This window comes from Equus asinus, chromosome 14, assembly GCF_041296235.1.
Source record: "Equus asinus isolate D_3611 breed Donkey chromosome 14, EquAss-T2T_v2, whole genome shotgun sequence".
Lineage (NCBI taxonomy): Eukaryota > Metazoa > Chordata > Mammalia > Perissodactyla > Equidae > Equus > Equus asinus.
This window is the reverse complement of record NC_091803.1, coordinates 1,623,652-1,638,184: the sequence shown is the minus strand read 5'-3', so window position 1 is coordinate 1,638,184 and position 14,533 is coordinate 1,623,652. Positions and strand designations below refer to the sequence as shown.

At 56.7% G+C, this 14,533-nt stretch overlaps 1 protein-coding gene across 7 annotated transcripts in view; it reads left to right on the top strand.

Annotated features, from left to right (window-relative positions):
- The window catches only part of MAD1L1 (mitotic arrest deficient 1 like 1), a 415,485-nt gene that overhangs the window by 177,647 nt on the left and 223,305 nt on the right, over positions 1 to 14,533 (top strand). Inside the window, exon 1 of one of the 7 annotated variants that reach the window (XM_070484078.1) lies at positions 7,075 to 7,204. The exons of the other annotated variants lie outside the window; for them this stretch is intronic. The gene's annotated coding sequence lies outside the window, so the exon portion shown is untranslated. Of the gene's footprint in view, positions 1 to 7,074; positions 7,205 to 14,533 lie in introns of those variants that run through there. 7 annotated transcript variants of the gene reach the window in all.

Here is a 14,533-nt window from a genome sequence, read left to right as displayed (position 1 = left end):
GCCCTGGGGTGGGAGGGGTTGGAGACGCCCCCTCTTCCTCCTTCAGGTCTTCAGAGCTGGGGGTGCTCGCTGTGGGGCTCTCGGTGCCTCGAGCAGATCCTGATTTTCTTTGCCCCTCAGATGCCCGCTGAGCTTGTTTCCAGAAGGCCCACACCTCATCCTCTGGGGACCAGCATGCGGGCCGTGCCTCCCTCCCGTCCTGTCACCTCCCTACACAGGATAGGTCCGGGTGCTGTCACCGCCCCACGCAGGATAGACCGGGGTGCTGTCACCTCCCCACGCAGGATAGGCCCGGGTGCTGTCACCTCCCCACGCAGGATAGACCGGGGTGCTGTCACCTCCCCACGCAGGATAGGCCCGGGTGCTGTCACCTCCCCACGCAGGATAGACCGGGGTGCTGTCACCTCCCCACGCAGGATAGGCCCGGGTGCTGTCACCTCCCCACGCAGGATAGGCCCGGGTGCTGTCACCTCCCTACACAGGATAGGCCTGGGTGCTGTCACCTCCCTCACAGGTTAGACTGGGGTGCTGTCACCTCCCCCACAGTATAAACTCAGGCACCATCACCTTGTCCCCGCCAGATGAACCCTAGGTGCATGGCCCTTGGCCACCTTGGCTCTCCCCCGTGTTTCCTCCAGCCTGGCCTGGTTGCGTGCCCTTTGTACCCGGTTTGCCTTGTCCTCGCCAATATGTGCACGTCCATTTTAAAAGCACATATGTGACCCATGGTCAGTGATGAATATCAAATAATTAAATGTTGAGTACATTTTTAAAAAATTTTTCTAAAAGAGAAAATTATTCCTAAAAATGAGTACAAGTGTGATTTCCACTGTTTCCTGTGCCCCCCTGAATTATTCTGCACACCCATGGGTCACGCCTGGGGGTGCTCCCGACAGACTGGGTGGAGGGGCTGGGCCTCAGCTGTCACACAGGCCAGTGGCCACCCGTCTGCACTGCTCACGGGAGGGGAAGCTGACAGCTGAGCCCCAGGGCGTACTCTTGACGTCCCCTGGTGTCTGTCCTGTCCCTGTTCATCTTGCTGTGGCTCTTCCTTCTCTGGGGTTGGCCCTGGGGCAGCGTGGTCACAGCCCTGGTTCACATGTGGCACACGGAGGCTTGGTGCCACTTGGTGTGCTCTTGCCCTTGGCTTCGCTCCTTAGTGTCTCTACGCCAGCATGTTAAACTTGGGTTCCATGGGGTGCTGGACCTCGAGAGCCTCCTAAGCGAGGGTCTCGGTAGTGGAATCTTTCTGTGAGCCCTGTGTAGTGTCGCTTGCCGCGTTGTCACGCCAGTCAGCTTGCTCCTGGCTCTGAGAACTCCTATGGGATGGGGGATCCTGTGGGACAGGGCTGGGGCACCGGTGAGGGGAGTGTGCAGATCCTGGGTGCATCCTGTCTTCATTTATACTTTCGGTATTTTGTTTATGGGCTTTTTTGCAGTAATTTTGAGTTTCTAAAACACTGCATTAAAGTATCGTCTGTCTGTCTCGTTTGCTGACATGTTTGGTGCTTCCTTAAATTTATCCCGAGGTGAATGCCTCCGTCTCCCCACCCGCATCCACCTGAGGCCTGTCGCTCCAGGCCCGCAGCCCCAGGCCCCCGAGGTCTGCTTTGCGGTGGGGAAGCCTGAATGTCTCGCTCGAGAAGGGGCTGCAGGCTCCCAACCCAGGGCTCGGACTTCACTCAGGAGAGACGGAGGCCCGGGAGGGGCAGGCCTGGTGGGGCGCATGGGAGGGGCCTCCAGCGCGGGGCCCCGGTGGCCTTCGCCGCCTGCAGGTGGACGCGAGGGCCCTCGAGTGGCCCTGAGTGTGGAGGGCGTCTGGCAGCCTGGGAGGCCCGGGCTCTGTTAGCCGGGAGTGTCCTTGTTTACTCTGTAAAACCCCCTCTCTTCTTTGTAGAGACCTGTTCTCTTTTTAACTCAATTTCGAAGAAATCCACATCTTTGAATAACCTTCATCCTGAAAGCAAAGGAAGTTGGCTGCAGGTGCAAATTGATGGTCAGGCTGAAAGACATGGTTCCCTGCCAGGCACCCTCCGGAGTGCTACTGCTAAAAATAGCCTCAGCATCTTGCTGCTGTGGTTTGGATCGTCTCCAGGCCACTCCTGGTGATTATTTCAGAGATTTTCGAGAGGCTGCTGGGCTCCTCTGGCCATCCCTGGCTCAGGCATGTCTGCCCGTGGCCCGCGGTGGCCTGGCCGGGACGCCTGCTGAGGGCTGCATCAGCATTTTGGAATCATTGGGCAGCTCTGCTTTCAGTGGCCTCTGCCCACACTGAGTCGTCCTCGGTTTCCCTGCCCAAAGGAGGAGCCCTGGAGGGAAGGAGTCCTGTGTCCTCGGTCTGGGGGAGGGCCCCCGTGTCCTCCAACTGGGGGAGGGCCCCCCGTGTCCTCTGGTTGGGGGAGGGCCCCCCATGTCCTCCATCTGGGGGAGGGTCCCCCATGTCCTCCATCTGGGGGAGGGTCCCCGTGTCCTCGGTCTGGGGGAGGGTCCCTCTGTCCTCGGTCTGGGGGAGGGTCCCTGTGTCCTCGGTCTGGGGGAGGGTCCCCGTGTCCTTGGTCTGGGGGAGGGTCCCCGTGTCCTTGGTCTGGGGCAGGGTCCCCCATGTCCTCCGTCTGGGGGAGGGTCCCTGTGTCCTTGGTCTGGGGGAGGGTCCCCCATGTCCTCCATCTGGGGGAGGGTCCCCGTGCTGATGATCTGTGGGAAGACCCCCGTATCTTCCATATGGGGGCTGGCCCCAGGGCGGGAAGCCATGGAAGTGCCCTGGGGTGCCTCCAGGTGTCCCGCTGGGGAGCAGGGAGCTTGGAGTGCTGTTCCAGGACACCAGCAGGTATGGCGGCCTTCGGTCTTTGCGGCCCTGTTGGAGTGGCCGCTTGTTTCCAGTGAGGAGGCTCATGCCTGCGAGGTCAAGCCACTTGCTGGGACCCCAACCAAAGCCAAGACAACAGGGCCCCCGCAGGCCTTCTCCTCAGACCACCCTCAGCCCTGCTGCTCCTTGTCTTTTCCTGGTGTGGGAACTCCCTGCCTCCAGGGCCCGAAGGCGGCCTCTCAGCTTCCCTGGGTTCACTTCCAACGTGGGTCTGGTTCCTGCTCCCCCAGCTCCCCGAGAGCAGCAAGGCCCAAGGCGGCATTTGCACGCTGGGGGCTCCCTGAGGCCCCATGTAACCTGCAGGGGCTGACGTGTCCTCCAAGGGGTGGCGATGTCCCCGACCACCCATGCTGGGGAGAGCCCGCGCCCCCCGTCTGGCCAGGAGTGTGGAGCCGCCATTCTCCTTCCACAGGCGGCATGTGGCCAACGAGGCCATCTTCTCTCCTCTTCCTCTCTGGAAACTTGTTTTTCCGTTTCATTTCCCAAGGGACATAGAGGCTTTCTGGACCTGCGAGCACCTCTGGGCCTTCTGCTGCCCTGGGTGGGCTGGCACCCCAAGGTTGGCGTGGGCCTCCCTGTGCGGGAGGGGAGTCAGCGCCTGGCTGGGAGTGGCAGGGAGGTGGCGTGCTTGGGGCCAGCCCCTCCCGTGTCTCTGTCCTGGGGAGGAAGAGCCTGGCCTGAGGCTCCGCACACCCGTCCCTGGGCCAGTCCCTGTGCCTCTGCTGTCGTGACTCCTGCCCCCTCGACCTGCGCCCCCTCTCCTGGACAGGGAAGTGAGTGTGCCCCACGCCATCCACCTGGCAGAGCTGACCCAGAGACTCGTTAGAGGAGCAAGTAGTTTGGAAGTCTTAATTGTAAACTAACATTCACACAAATGTGGTAGTTTAACAAACGTTTACCGTCACTTCTGCTATAATGCGACATGTGTGTTCCTAAAAATTATGCTGCTATGCACACTCAGAAACTTCATCAATGACACATAAAAAATAAGATAGGAACCTAATAAAAACGGGAGCACATTTTACTCGTGTTCACTGGTTAAGAAACGTACAAATATTGCAATGGATCCGGCGCTCTCCTGCGGGAAGACTGGAGTTGCGTGTGGACGTGGGGAGGGCTGTGGGGAGGGTCGCAGCTTGCAGGTCCTGGGGGGGAGGAAGGAGGGCTGCCTGAGGGAAGGGGTGACAGCGGGTGTGCCTGGCCGCCGCCCCCACCGCGCACTGCACCCGCGGACGTGGTGGGTGTTGGAGATGTGCATGTCCTGTGCGTTCCTGCATGGCCCGTTCAGCTGAGCGCAGCTTTCTGTGCTGAGTGCGGTCACCAGCTGACTGGGGGCGATTCTGTGGTCACTGAGCATCCCCCGGGCCAGCCCCTCACCATTTATGAACAGTGTCAGAGCAAGTCCGCTCTTCCAAAAGGAGAGCTGCAGCAGAGCTGGCTGGCCAGCGACTCAGCACTTAGTCTGTGCTGGGTCTTATGCGGCGTGCTTGATGTTTATTGTTAATGAAATTTATTTTCTGGTAAATGCGTGTCAAATACCTGGAGTGGGGCCTGAAGCCAGGAGGCCTTCAGTGGATAGTAGTGACTGCTGACATCCATCAAATTACCTTGTTTTCATTAGCATGTTTTAATCCATTTAACAGCCATTTTGACAATGGGCAGAATCCCGTGTTTTGGAGGCAGAGTCTGTAGCTGCGCCCAGGAGGACAGGTGGAACCACTGCCCGTGTCCGGCTGGGTCTCTCCGACTCCGACCTGAGCTCCTGTCCCGTCCATCCCGGTCACTGCCCCCCGTGTCAGGGAGAGGGGCATCTGAGAGTGCGTGCGCGTGTGTGTGTGCATGCGTGTTTGCACACACGAGTGTACATGTTAGCGTGCACGTGTATCTGTGCATGCATGTGTATATGTGAGTTGTGTGTGTGCACGTATGCGTGTGCATGTGTGCTTGTATGAGTGTGTGTGAGAGTGTGTTTCCAATCTGGAACCCCAGAGACCCTCAGGGGACATTAGGCCCAGTAGACAGGCCTGGCCCCGCCACTGTAGTAGTTACGAAACAGCAATAAACTGGGATGTGTGTTCACAGACCCGGAGTGTGCTCAGGCTGAAGGGGATTAAATAACGTCCCTCATCCGGGGGAAGACAGTCAAGTGCAGGGAGTGCGCTTTGGAGTCATATTCTCTTGGTTAACTTCACCCATAAAGATCCAGACTGCCCCAGTAAAATGCCAGGGAGGAGGGCAGGAAGTTCCTGCAGGCCAGAGCAGCCCCCAGCGCCGTCTCGGGGTCGGGCGGCGGTGCTCCGCTTCCCTGTGGGTTTGCAGCATCGTTCGAGGTGACGCTGTCCGTGCTCACTGTATGCTGTGGCCGTGGGCCCCTTTCCAGAATTCTGGGTACCTGTTTTTGCCATAGTTCGTTTCTGGCTTTGCACTGTGTCTGCAGAATGGGGGACAACGTAGAAATAGCGTTTGCCTGCAGAACCTGGGGGCCTGGGAAGAAAGCAGGTGAGTGCAGGCTGTCTGCCCAGGAGGGCAGGGCGCAGTAAAAAAAAAGCGTGGCGGGTACCCTGGGGGTCTGCGGTGGAAGGCAGACCCTCTCGCTGACAGCCCACTCCTTTCCTGAGTCTCCTAGTCTCATCTTCTCCGTCTGTAAAATGGATGCATGAGGGTCGTGTCAGGTAGCTCCTGTGGCCACGTGTCACTCCCAGCATGTGCCTGGCTTCCCAGGTGATTCAGGTGGCACTGGGCCAGTACCGCCCTGTCGTCTCTGTGCTTGTGGGGTTTGTGAGGGAGTGACAGTGGCTTCCCCAGGGGCCCCTGTCTTCTTTGGCCCAGGATTGAATGTGGGCTTTTGGGTGCTCAGCGGTGCCTGCCCCTTGTCTACCCAAGGCGTTATGACCTTACTTTTTATGAAGTCAGAGTTTAGTGTGAGGCAGGGCGTAAAGCAGGGGTTTGGTGTCGTTTGTGCTGTGCCAACTGTCCCATAAGGGGACATCAGCTCTGCACCCTCTTCTAGGGGTAGGGGTTTGGCCTGCTTTTGGGACCCTTGGGAGAATGATGTGCGCTCAACGGCTCTTGTGTCCCTCGTGTTCCCCAGAGCTGAGGGCATGGGGCCCTGGGACAGGCCCTCGCCTGAGGAGCTCCTGGGGCCGTCTGGATGTCTCCCTGGAACCAGCCTCGAAGTGGCGTCTGCCTAAGGAAAGAGCCCTCTAGGTGACGAAGTGGCTCCCACTTTGCTCTCGCCTCTCCTTCCTTTGAAAGATTCTGTTAGACTCTTCACTTGCTCTGGGGCCTGCAACTCCCGCTAAGCGGCGGTCTCTTTTTCTGGGGCTTCCTTGGGGCTCTCTAATAAGCTTTTATAAAGGCTTTATCCACAGCCTTATGAATGGCTCTAAATAAATTAGACCCACTGGTTAGCCTGCGCTCGTGATTTTTCTTAACCTCCGGTTAAGAAATATTGCTAGTTACAGAAGCATGATTTATTCCTGTCTAAGCCAGCCTCGTTTACCACCTGTAGCCCCGAGAGGAATGGTGCTGTGTAAACGCGAAGCCCTGGGCAGATAATGAGAAGCATGTAGTGGGAGGATGCCGTGGCAGGGGCTGTGCATCTGTCTTCTCTGGGCTTTCCCTCTTGTGTGAAGCCACAGTGGCTGGAGAGCAGTCTGTCCGCATCATGCGTCGGGAGCTCGGAGCTCTGCTAAGGCTGCCTGCAGCCGTGGCTTGTTGGCCTGCCGAGGAGCAAACAGTGGTGCCCTGGACAGGCCTGGCCTTCACAGAAGCCACATCTGCTCGATGGGGCTGAGCTCCATGCTGGCGAGCAGTGCAGACTGCAAGGGCTAGGGGGTTGGCGACCTTCCGGAGATCCCTGGCTCCTGATCACCCCGCCCTGGGAGACGTTGGTGCAGCAAGGTGCAGTCAGGGCGGCCTGGGTTCAAGTTCTGACTACCAGCCGTGCGGCTTGGGGCACATGACGTCCCCACTCAGAGCTTCTGCTTCCTCCGTGAGATCCGGGGAGAACCGGGAATAGGCCCAGCGTGGCGCCTGCCTGTCACGTTCATGCCCACACCCGCCTTCCCCCTGCCTGTCCTCATCGGGATCCCGTACGGGGCTGCAGAAATAACGTATGAGCCCTTCACACAGGAGAGAAATGTCTGCAGGCCCCTTTCCTGGTGTGCCCCATTTCACTGCAGCACACGACTTCCTTTCCCACATCACCTCCCCTCATCCTGACGGAAGCCAGTGCGGTCGAGCAGAAGAAGTAGGTGCCACTTACACCGCCGGCGGGGAGCACAGGAAGGAGAGGCGCCAGCTGGAGCAGAGGGAGCAGCGGGCCCACGATGCCGGGTGAGCTGGTGCTGTGCCTCTGCCCCAACCTCCAGGCTCCTCACCCAGGCTGTCTTCACTGCTAAATCCTATTTGTGAATCTTTGTGGGTTATGATCCAGTCCGCACACCAGTGTCTTCTGGGAGCTAGTGCTTGTGTTTCCAAAGTACACTTTCCAGTGTGTTTACGGGCACTTTCCCCTCCTTCTGTCATGTGCCCAGATGGCTTCCCTTTGGCATCTCAGCCCCCATGAGATCCCACAGTGCTCTGAGCGATAACTCCTCAGAGCCAGTGCACGTGCCTTATAATCTCCTTCCACCAGGTGTTGCTGTGGGCAGCCTGGCCAGCTTAGTCAGTCTACGGCTCGCTCTCATCATTGGGGAAGGTGGCCATTGGCCTGGTGCTTCCTCGTCAGGTTGTTGGCAGGTGACGTGAGTTACGGGCTTGCAGAAGCACCGCCTTCGAGAGCGCAGCTGCGGTCCTTGCTGTGTGAGCATTGCTACGACGTGTGTTATTTCTGGCCTGTTCCCACTTGCCCTTCCTGCTCGGCCCCTCGCCTCTGGAGCTTCGACATCTCCTCCAGCACTGCTCTCGCACATGTCCTTCCTCCTCTGCCACTCGCTGCCTGACTGTGGCCAGGATTTCCCCGTGGGTCCCGTGGCTTCTCAGAGTGACGTGCTGGAAGCCTGGCTCTACCCAGGTCACTTCTCAGCCCCCAAACCACCCCTGCTCCCTGTTGCCTGCAGAATAAGACGTGTGGCATCTTCTAGTGACCAACTCTTCCTTGGAGTCGTTCACTCAGTGGTTGGACAACCGTGGACTTGGCACTGTTTCTGGATGGGTGGGGCGGGTGTGGGAGAGTAGGAAACAAGTCAGATACCCCTGACCGTAGAGCTCCCTGGGGCCTGGCAAGAGGCCTGGGCAGTGCTGGCCCTTCACCGTGGAGAGAGAGGCCGGACCTACATGTAGGACTGTTTGTGAGGATCAGCTGAGACTAGGAATTGTGCTCAGTAAGCGTGAACCCAGCCAGCACCCCCGCCCCCTGGTTGGCAGTCCCCCAGTGCGTCCACCCAGGCTTGGCTCAGCAAAGCATCCCAAAGTTCCAGATGACAGTCATGGCACAGCTTCTTGTGGGCCCAGTACCCAAATGTCGCTTTCCCCGGCCGGCCCTTTCCAGACGCCCTCTCAGTGCTGGCCTGGCAGGACTCCCCAGGCCGGCGAGGGCCTCCTGAGGAGGACCTGTGGGAACTGTCAGAGCGGACTGCTGCCGGGTTTGCTGGGGATTGAAGTTAATTAAGGAGCTCTTGCTTGCTTCCGTGTCCTTGTATCTGCGAGCTATTTACATGCTAATGCAGGCCCAGCACTGAGAAGGAGAGAGGTGTCGGCTCCAGGCGTATTATCATGCAAGAAAACTGGGAAAATGAGATGAGCACTAGTTTATATATTTATATTGCGTCCCTATGGTAGTGAGAGGTGTGCGAATTCAAACACATTTGAAAGTTAGTGGCAGGGTCGTCTTTTTTTTTTTAATATTTTCTGAAGTGTCTATGTGGCTGACTTGAATTTTCTCCATTAAGGCTGCATCTTACACTGCATAATTGAATGCATTATGTATGGTAATATCTTTGCATAAGCAATATTGTAAATGAAGAGAATGCAGAAAGTAGGGACAAAACTTTTTAAGTGCCGGCCTGTCTTCCTCCGTGAAGGTAGCTTTCAGCTTCAGAGGGTCAGCTGGTGGCTCTGAGTACCACTCTGTGGAGGGAGGAGGGGCACAGTTCACACAGTGGGACTGGTAGTGTTCCCTGGATAAATGTGGGACTGCTGGCGCCAGTGTGGCATGCACTTTAGCTGCAGTGGGCCAGAAGCCGTGGTTTTGCAGTGGTGGGTGTTAGAGGGTGTGTGTGTCTCTCTCTCTTTCTCGATGATGGAGACGAGCCCCAGCAACTTTTCCAGGGGCTTCTTCTCCCCGCGGGCCACCTTGGTGATAGCGGCACGTTTGCAACTTGGAAGCATCTCTATTTCGATGGAGTCCTCCCTTCCTCAGATAGAGAGGTTTAGTGACCTGCCACTTGGTTAGATGATTTCAAAGCCCTTCCGCATCTGGTGTAGTCACTCACTTCATGTGTCACCTGTGAGCCAGGAGCAGCCAGACACTCTCATCCACCAAGCTGCTTAGGGTAGCATCTACTGTAGCGCCCAGCACCTAGGCGGTGCTAATTATTTGCTTAATGAACAATTTTAAAGAACAACTAAGACTTCTGTTTCCAAGAAGATGGAGTAGACGTGTTTTTCCCTTTCCTTTGGCTGGGTACAAGTAAAAACCCTGGACGTTATATGTAACACAAACATTAAAAGACTCAGGAGGCTGGAGGCTGGCAACCTCTGGACCCAAGGAGCAGCATGTGGTGGCTCCCTGGGTTTTGTGGTTGTCTTTGTATCCTGTACTTGGAGCTAAAGAGGATGGCAGCCCAGGAGTGCCACAGGGCTGGGAAGGTGGTGTCCTAGGGAGACAGGACGTTTTAGACAATAACTGGAAGTACAGAAACGGAATAAACGTGTACTGGATGAGCTCAGCAGGGGAATGGAGGGGACAGAGGAAAGAATCAGTGAGTGGAAGTGACTCAATCCGAGGACAGAGAGAACGACAGAGCCTCGGGGACCCGGGGCCCTAACCAAAGAGCTAACAGTGCCCTCTGTGTAGTCCCAGGAGCACCCAGAGACAGCGGGAGCAGGTGGGGGCTGGCTCATCTCTACTTGCAATGACAGGTCTGTGTGGGTTTCCTGTTTCCTCCCGCATCAGATTTGAGTAGTCTCTGTCTTTCTAGGGATTTGTTCATTTCACCTGGATGGTTTAATTTTGACGTACGATTGTTAGTAGTATTCCTTTATAACCTTTTCATTTCTGTGAGGTCAGTGACATTGCTCCTGTTTGATTCCTGGTCTTAGTGATCTGAGTCTCTTTTTTTCTGGGTCAGTCTACCTGAAGGTTTATCAATTTTATTGATCTTTTCAAAGAACCAACTTTTGCCTCAGCTGGTTTTCTCTATTGTTTTATATTCTCTATTTATTTCGGCTCTAATCTTTATTTCCTTCCTTCTGCTTGCTCTGGGTCAACTGATGAGAAAGATGCAAAAGCAATTCAATGGAAGAAAGATAACTTTTTCAATAAATTGTGCTGGAGCAGCTGGACATCCATAGGCAAAAAGTGAACCTGCATCTAAACCTCACGCTTTACGCAAAAATTAACTTAAATTAATCGTGAACTTTAATGTCGAACATAAAAGTATAAAACTTGTATTCAAAAATACGAGGGAAGTCTTCAGGATCTAGGCAAAGAGTTCTTAGACTTGACACCAAAGATATGATTCTCTCTGTAAAAGGACAAATTAATAAATTGGACTTTATAGAAACTAGATGCTTTTGCTCTGTGAAAGAGCCTGTTAAGAGATGAAAAGACAAGGTTCAGACCGAGAGAGGAGCTATCTACAAACCACACATCGGACAAGAGGCCATGCCCTGGAAGAGAGAAAGAACCCTCAGCGCTCAGTAGTAAAAACAGTGTGATGAGAAAATGGACAGAGACACGTACAGAGGGCACGCGAGGCGGCGGACGAGCGGGTGGACGGTTCAGCGTCACCGGGCAGTGGGAAGGGCTGTAAAACCGCCGTGAGGGTCCCCGCATGCCCGTCAGCGTGCCGGGATAAACAGCGGTGACTCCCGGTGCTGGCGAGGATGCAGTGGGACGGCGTCTCTCATCTGTCACTCCTGCGCGCCCACTAGAAAACAGCTTGACAGTTTGTTCACAAGCTAAACTGCGGTGACCGTACGACCCAGCAGTTGCGCTCTGGGCATTTATCCCAAAGAAATAAAATTCGTGTCCACAGGAAAACCTGTACGAGACTGTTCCTGGCAGCCTGGTGTGCCACAGCCGAAACCAGAGAACTGCAACCCTCCAGCGACGGGTGGTACACTCGGTGGTCGCGCTGGGCCGGAACTGCTGGACCCACGGCCCTTCCCCGACCAGCTCCTTGAGCCGCTGTGTCTCCTTCTCTCGCACGCTGTGCCCGGGCCTCGCTGCCCTCAGGATGCTGGTGCGGGTTGTGGGCTTACCCTCGGTGAGCCCTGGGCCCTGGGGGAGCGGCCGCCATGTCGCAGGTGAGTCAGGGAAGGCCCCTCACCTCGCTGGGCCTCGGGTTTGGTGTCTGCAAAGGGATGGGCGGGTTGGCTGTTGTGTCAAGATGCCTTAGGTGTAAGCCTTGACTCCTTTAAAACGTACAGCGCCTCTTTCTTTCCTTTATTATAATCGTATACATGGTGAGAGTTTGGAAACTGCCGGGAAATATAAAGAAGACATTTGCGAAGACCTTGATCCCTCCACCGACAGAGAGCACTAAAATCGTGTGTGTATTTCCTTCATTTCTCCCTCCTTCCCCCCATCCATCCATCCGTCCGTTTATTGAGCACTTATTGGCTGACATCCACATGTGCCAGGTGCTGTGGGTGTTCCCATAGCTGTTCTAGGTATTAGAAGAACAGCCATAAACCGGACAGACAAGACCTGTTTGTCGCTTAACATTTACTGTGACAAATGCCTGTGTCATTACAGTCTGTGAAAATAAAACCCTCGGTGGCTATATAATGTTCTTTTGTACAGATGTGCCAAAATTAAACTCTTTTCTTTATTGGAAATTTAGATTGTTTCTAATTTTTCGTTATTTTTGCTAATGTGACCAGCATCCTTGGATGCAGCTCTTGGACTGTATCTCTAACTCATTTCTTAGGATGTCTGTCTGGACCTGGATTCCTGGTTAAAGGGCAAGAACACTTTTTGGACAGTTAGTCAGTGTGGCTGACCCAGTGCCGTCCCCTTCAGCAGGTATGGGGTGCGCCCCTTGCAGCCCCACTCACAGAGTAGCAGCATTTTATTTCTTGCCACTTTGGGTGAGAAATGGCTCTTTCTGGATTTTTCCCTGTGTTGATTGGCGGTTACATTTCTCCGTTGACCATCTGCTTGCTCTGCTCAGCTTTCTGTTAGGTCTGGGGGGCCTTCTCACTGACTTGTACACAGTAGGTTTTCCCCAGTGCGTCTTTTACCTTTTGTTTTTTTAACAGTGTTTCAGGACACACAGAGGTGTTTTACGTCGGAAAGTGTGCAGTCTTCCCCTTTCTTATTCCTCCCACTGCTTTATGGGTGAGGTCTTTCTTGGCCTTGAGACCCACTGAATTGACCTCTTGTCATCTTTGGTTCTGCAGGAGCAGGGGCCGGGGCTGGGGAGCCGTGGGGCCTGGGTTTGTGGCCTGCTCTCCTGGCTGCTGCGATTTCACCACCGTGTCTCAGTTGTCATCTTTGCGAAGCGAGATGATAACGGCACCTCCCTCTGGGTGGATGCAAGGAGCCCATGAGTGCTGGCCCGAGGGGTCTTCCAGAGCTGGGGCCTCTCAGGGGTGTGGTCTGCACGTTGAGCCCTTCCCGATCACCTGCGTCTCTTCGCAGAGAAGGTGTATAGAAAGACAGAACCTTCCTGGGAGTTAGCCAGTGGTCCCCCCGGCCCTGTGGGGCTTCCTGCCCCCTCCCTCCCTGCCATCTCTGCCTCCCTGCCCTCTGCCCTTCCCCTGCTGATCCGAGATGGACGCTCTTTCCTGCCCCCGCTGTTCCCGAGTGGCTGCTCTGTTACCGTGACCAGTCTCCTGCTCCTACAGCAGCTCACTGTCCTCTGATACCTGGTGTGCGTGACAAACTTCCGTCCGGGACAGCGGTTCAGTGCCACGTCCGCATTGAGGGGAGCGGAGGCTTCTTGATAGCGAGTGTGGCCCTGGCTGCTTCCTTGCTCTGTGACTCACCAGGTGGTCCATGGAAGAGCCCTGTCCCCTCTGTGAACACTGCAGCTGTACATCACGACGCTGGTCACCGCGCTAACACCACGCGCACTTGGTCTGAGCCGGAGGTCTCGGTGTTCACTCCCTCTCCTCTCACACGGCGTGTTCCACGGAGAAGGAAGCGAGCGTTTCCGGGAGTCAGCGCCGCTCCCAGGAAGCGTGGCCGGGAAGTGGGGGAGCTGGAGTCCGGCTCAAGTCCAGTGCCCTCCGTGGAAGGAGGACGGCGGGAAGCAGGGTGGGGGAAGTGCAGCAGCCATGTCTGCAGTCAGGGTCGCACGGCTGTTACCTTGGGGCTGCTCCTCACGCCACCAAGGCTCGCTCCGTCGCTGCAAACAGCAGCTGCGCATCCTGCACTGTCACAGTCTGAAGTCGTGGCGGCTCTGCGTCTGCACCCCTGCTTGGCCATCGCCCCTGGGGAGCCCCGTGCTGACGGTTGTGATGCCGCTTTGCTTTCTCACCTCCTGGAGGAAACGGGGTCGTGAGGAGCGTTGTCAGATCCCTCAGGTCCTGGAGCGCGAGCCTCCTCCGCATGGTGGGCGGGGACTCGGGAGGCTGCCTCACACCTGTCCCAGCGAGGGGAGGATTGGGGAGGCGCCCTGAGCTCTCGGGCAGCCTGCTCTGGGGTGTTCCCGGCCTGCTCTGCAGAGGCGGGTGACCAGGTACTGCCCCCACCCTTGGTTGCAGCCTAGGAGACGGGACTGGCCGAGCAGTGGCTCCGTCCTGCGTGGGAGGCGGGTGGCCTCTCCATCCTCTTCCCTGGTCATTGACTGGCCATTGGCTGCGGCCTGCAGAACTGACCACTCTTCTCCTTGAGGCCCTCAGGAGTCAGTGTTCTCTCTCCTCCCAGGGCCTCTCTGTCTGTGATAGATTGTTCTTCACATCAAGCCTCAGCCGAGTTAGGGCCTGGAGGGTGAGAGATGGCACCTGGGGTCCCTGTCCCCCGGGCAGTCTCACACAGAGGCCTCAGCACCAGCCATCGCCTCAGGATGGGAGCTGCTTTGCTGGGGGAGGAATGTCCCGTAAGTGTGGCTGGCACTGGCTGTGGGAGCCCAGCTCCGACGACAGGGCTGAAGCCAAGAGTGGGCGTCGGGTTTGTGAGCTTCGCATCTTCTTGGTGCCGTGGGCTCCTCTTCCTGCTCTTGACCGTCGACACGTGCAGCGTCTCCCTGAGAACGACCGGGAGCCCTTGGTGTAGGGGGTATGGGGGGGCGGAGATGGCGCCTCACTCAGTCCTGCATGAGGCTGCCGTCCCAGAAGCAACCGCGTGTGATTTACAGTCAGGGCACCTGCAGGGTCTAACCACCCCCCATCCTGAGTGGTAGTGGGGCCAGCATGTGAGGGGCTCTGGCAGAGAGCCTGCTGCTGCAGCAGAGGGCCTGGCCCGGCAGACAGCCGCCGCCGCACTGCCCTCCTTCCCTCCGGGGCTGGGGGCCCTGGAGTAGCTGGGGCAGGCCTGGCTTCTCAGAGCCC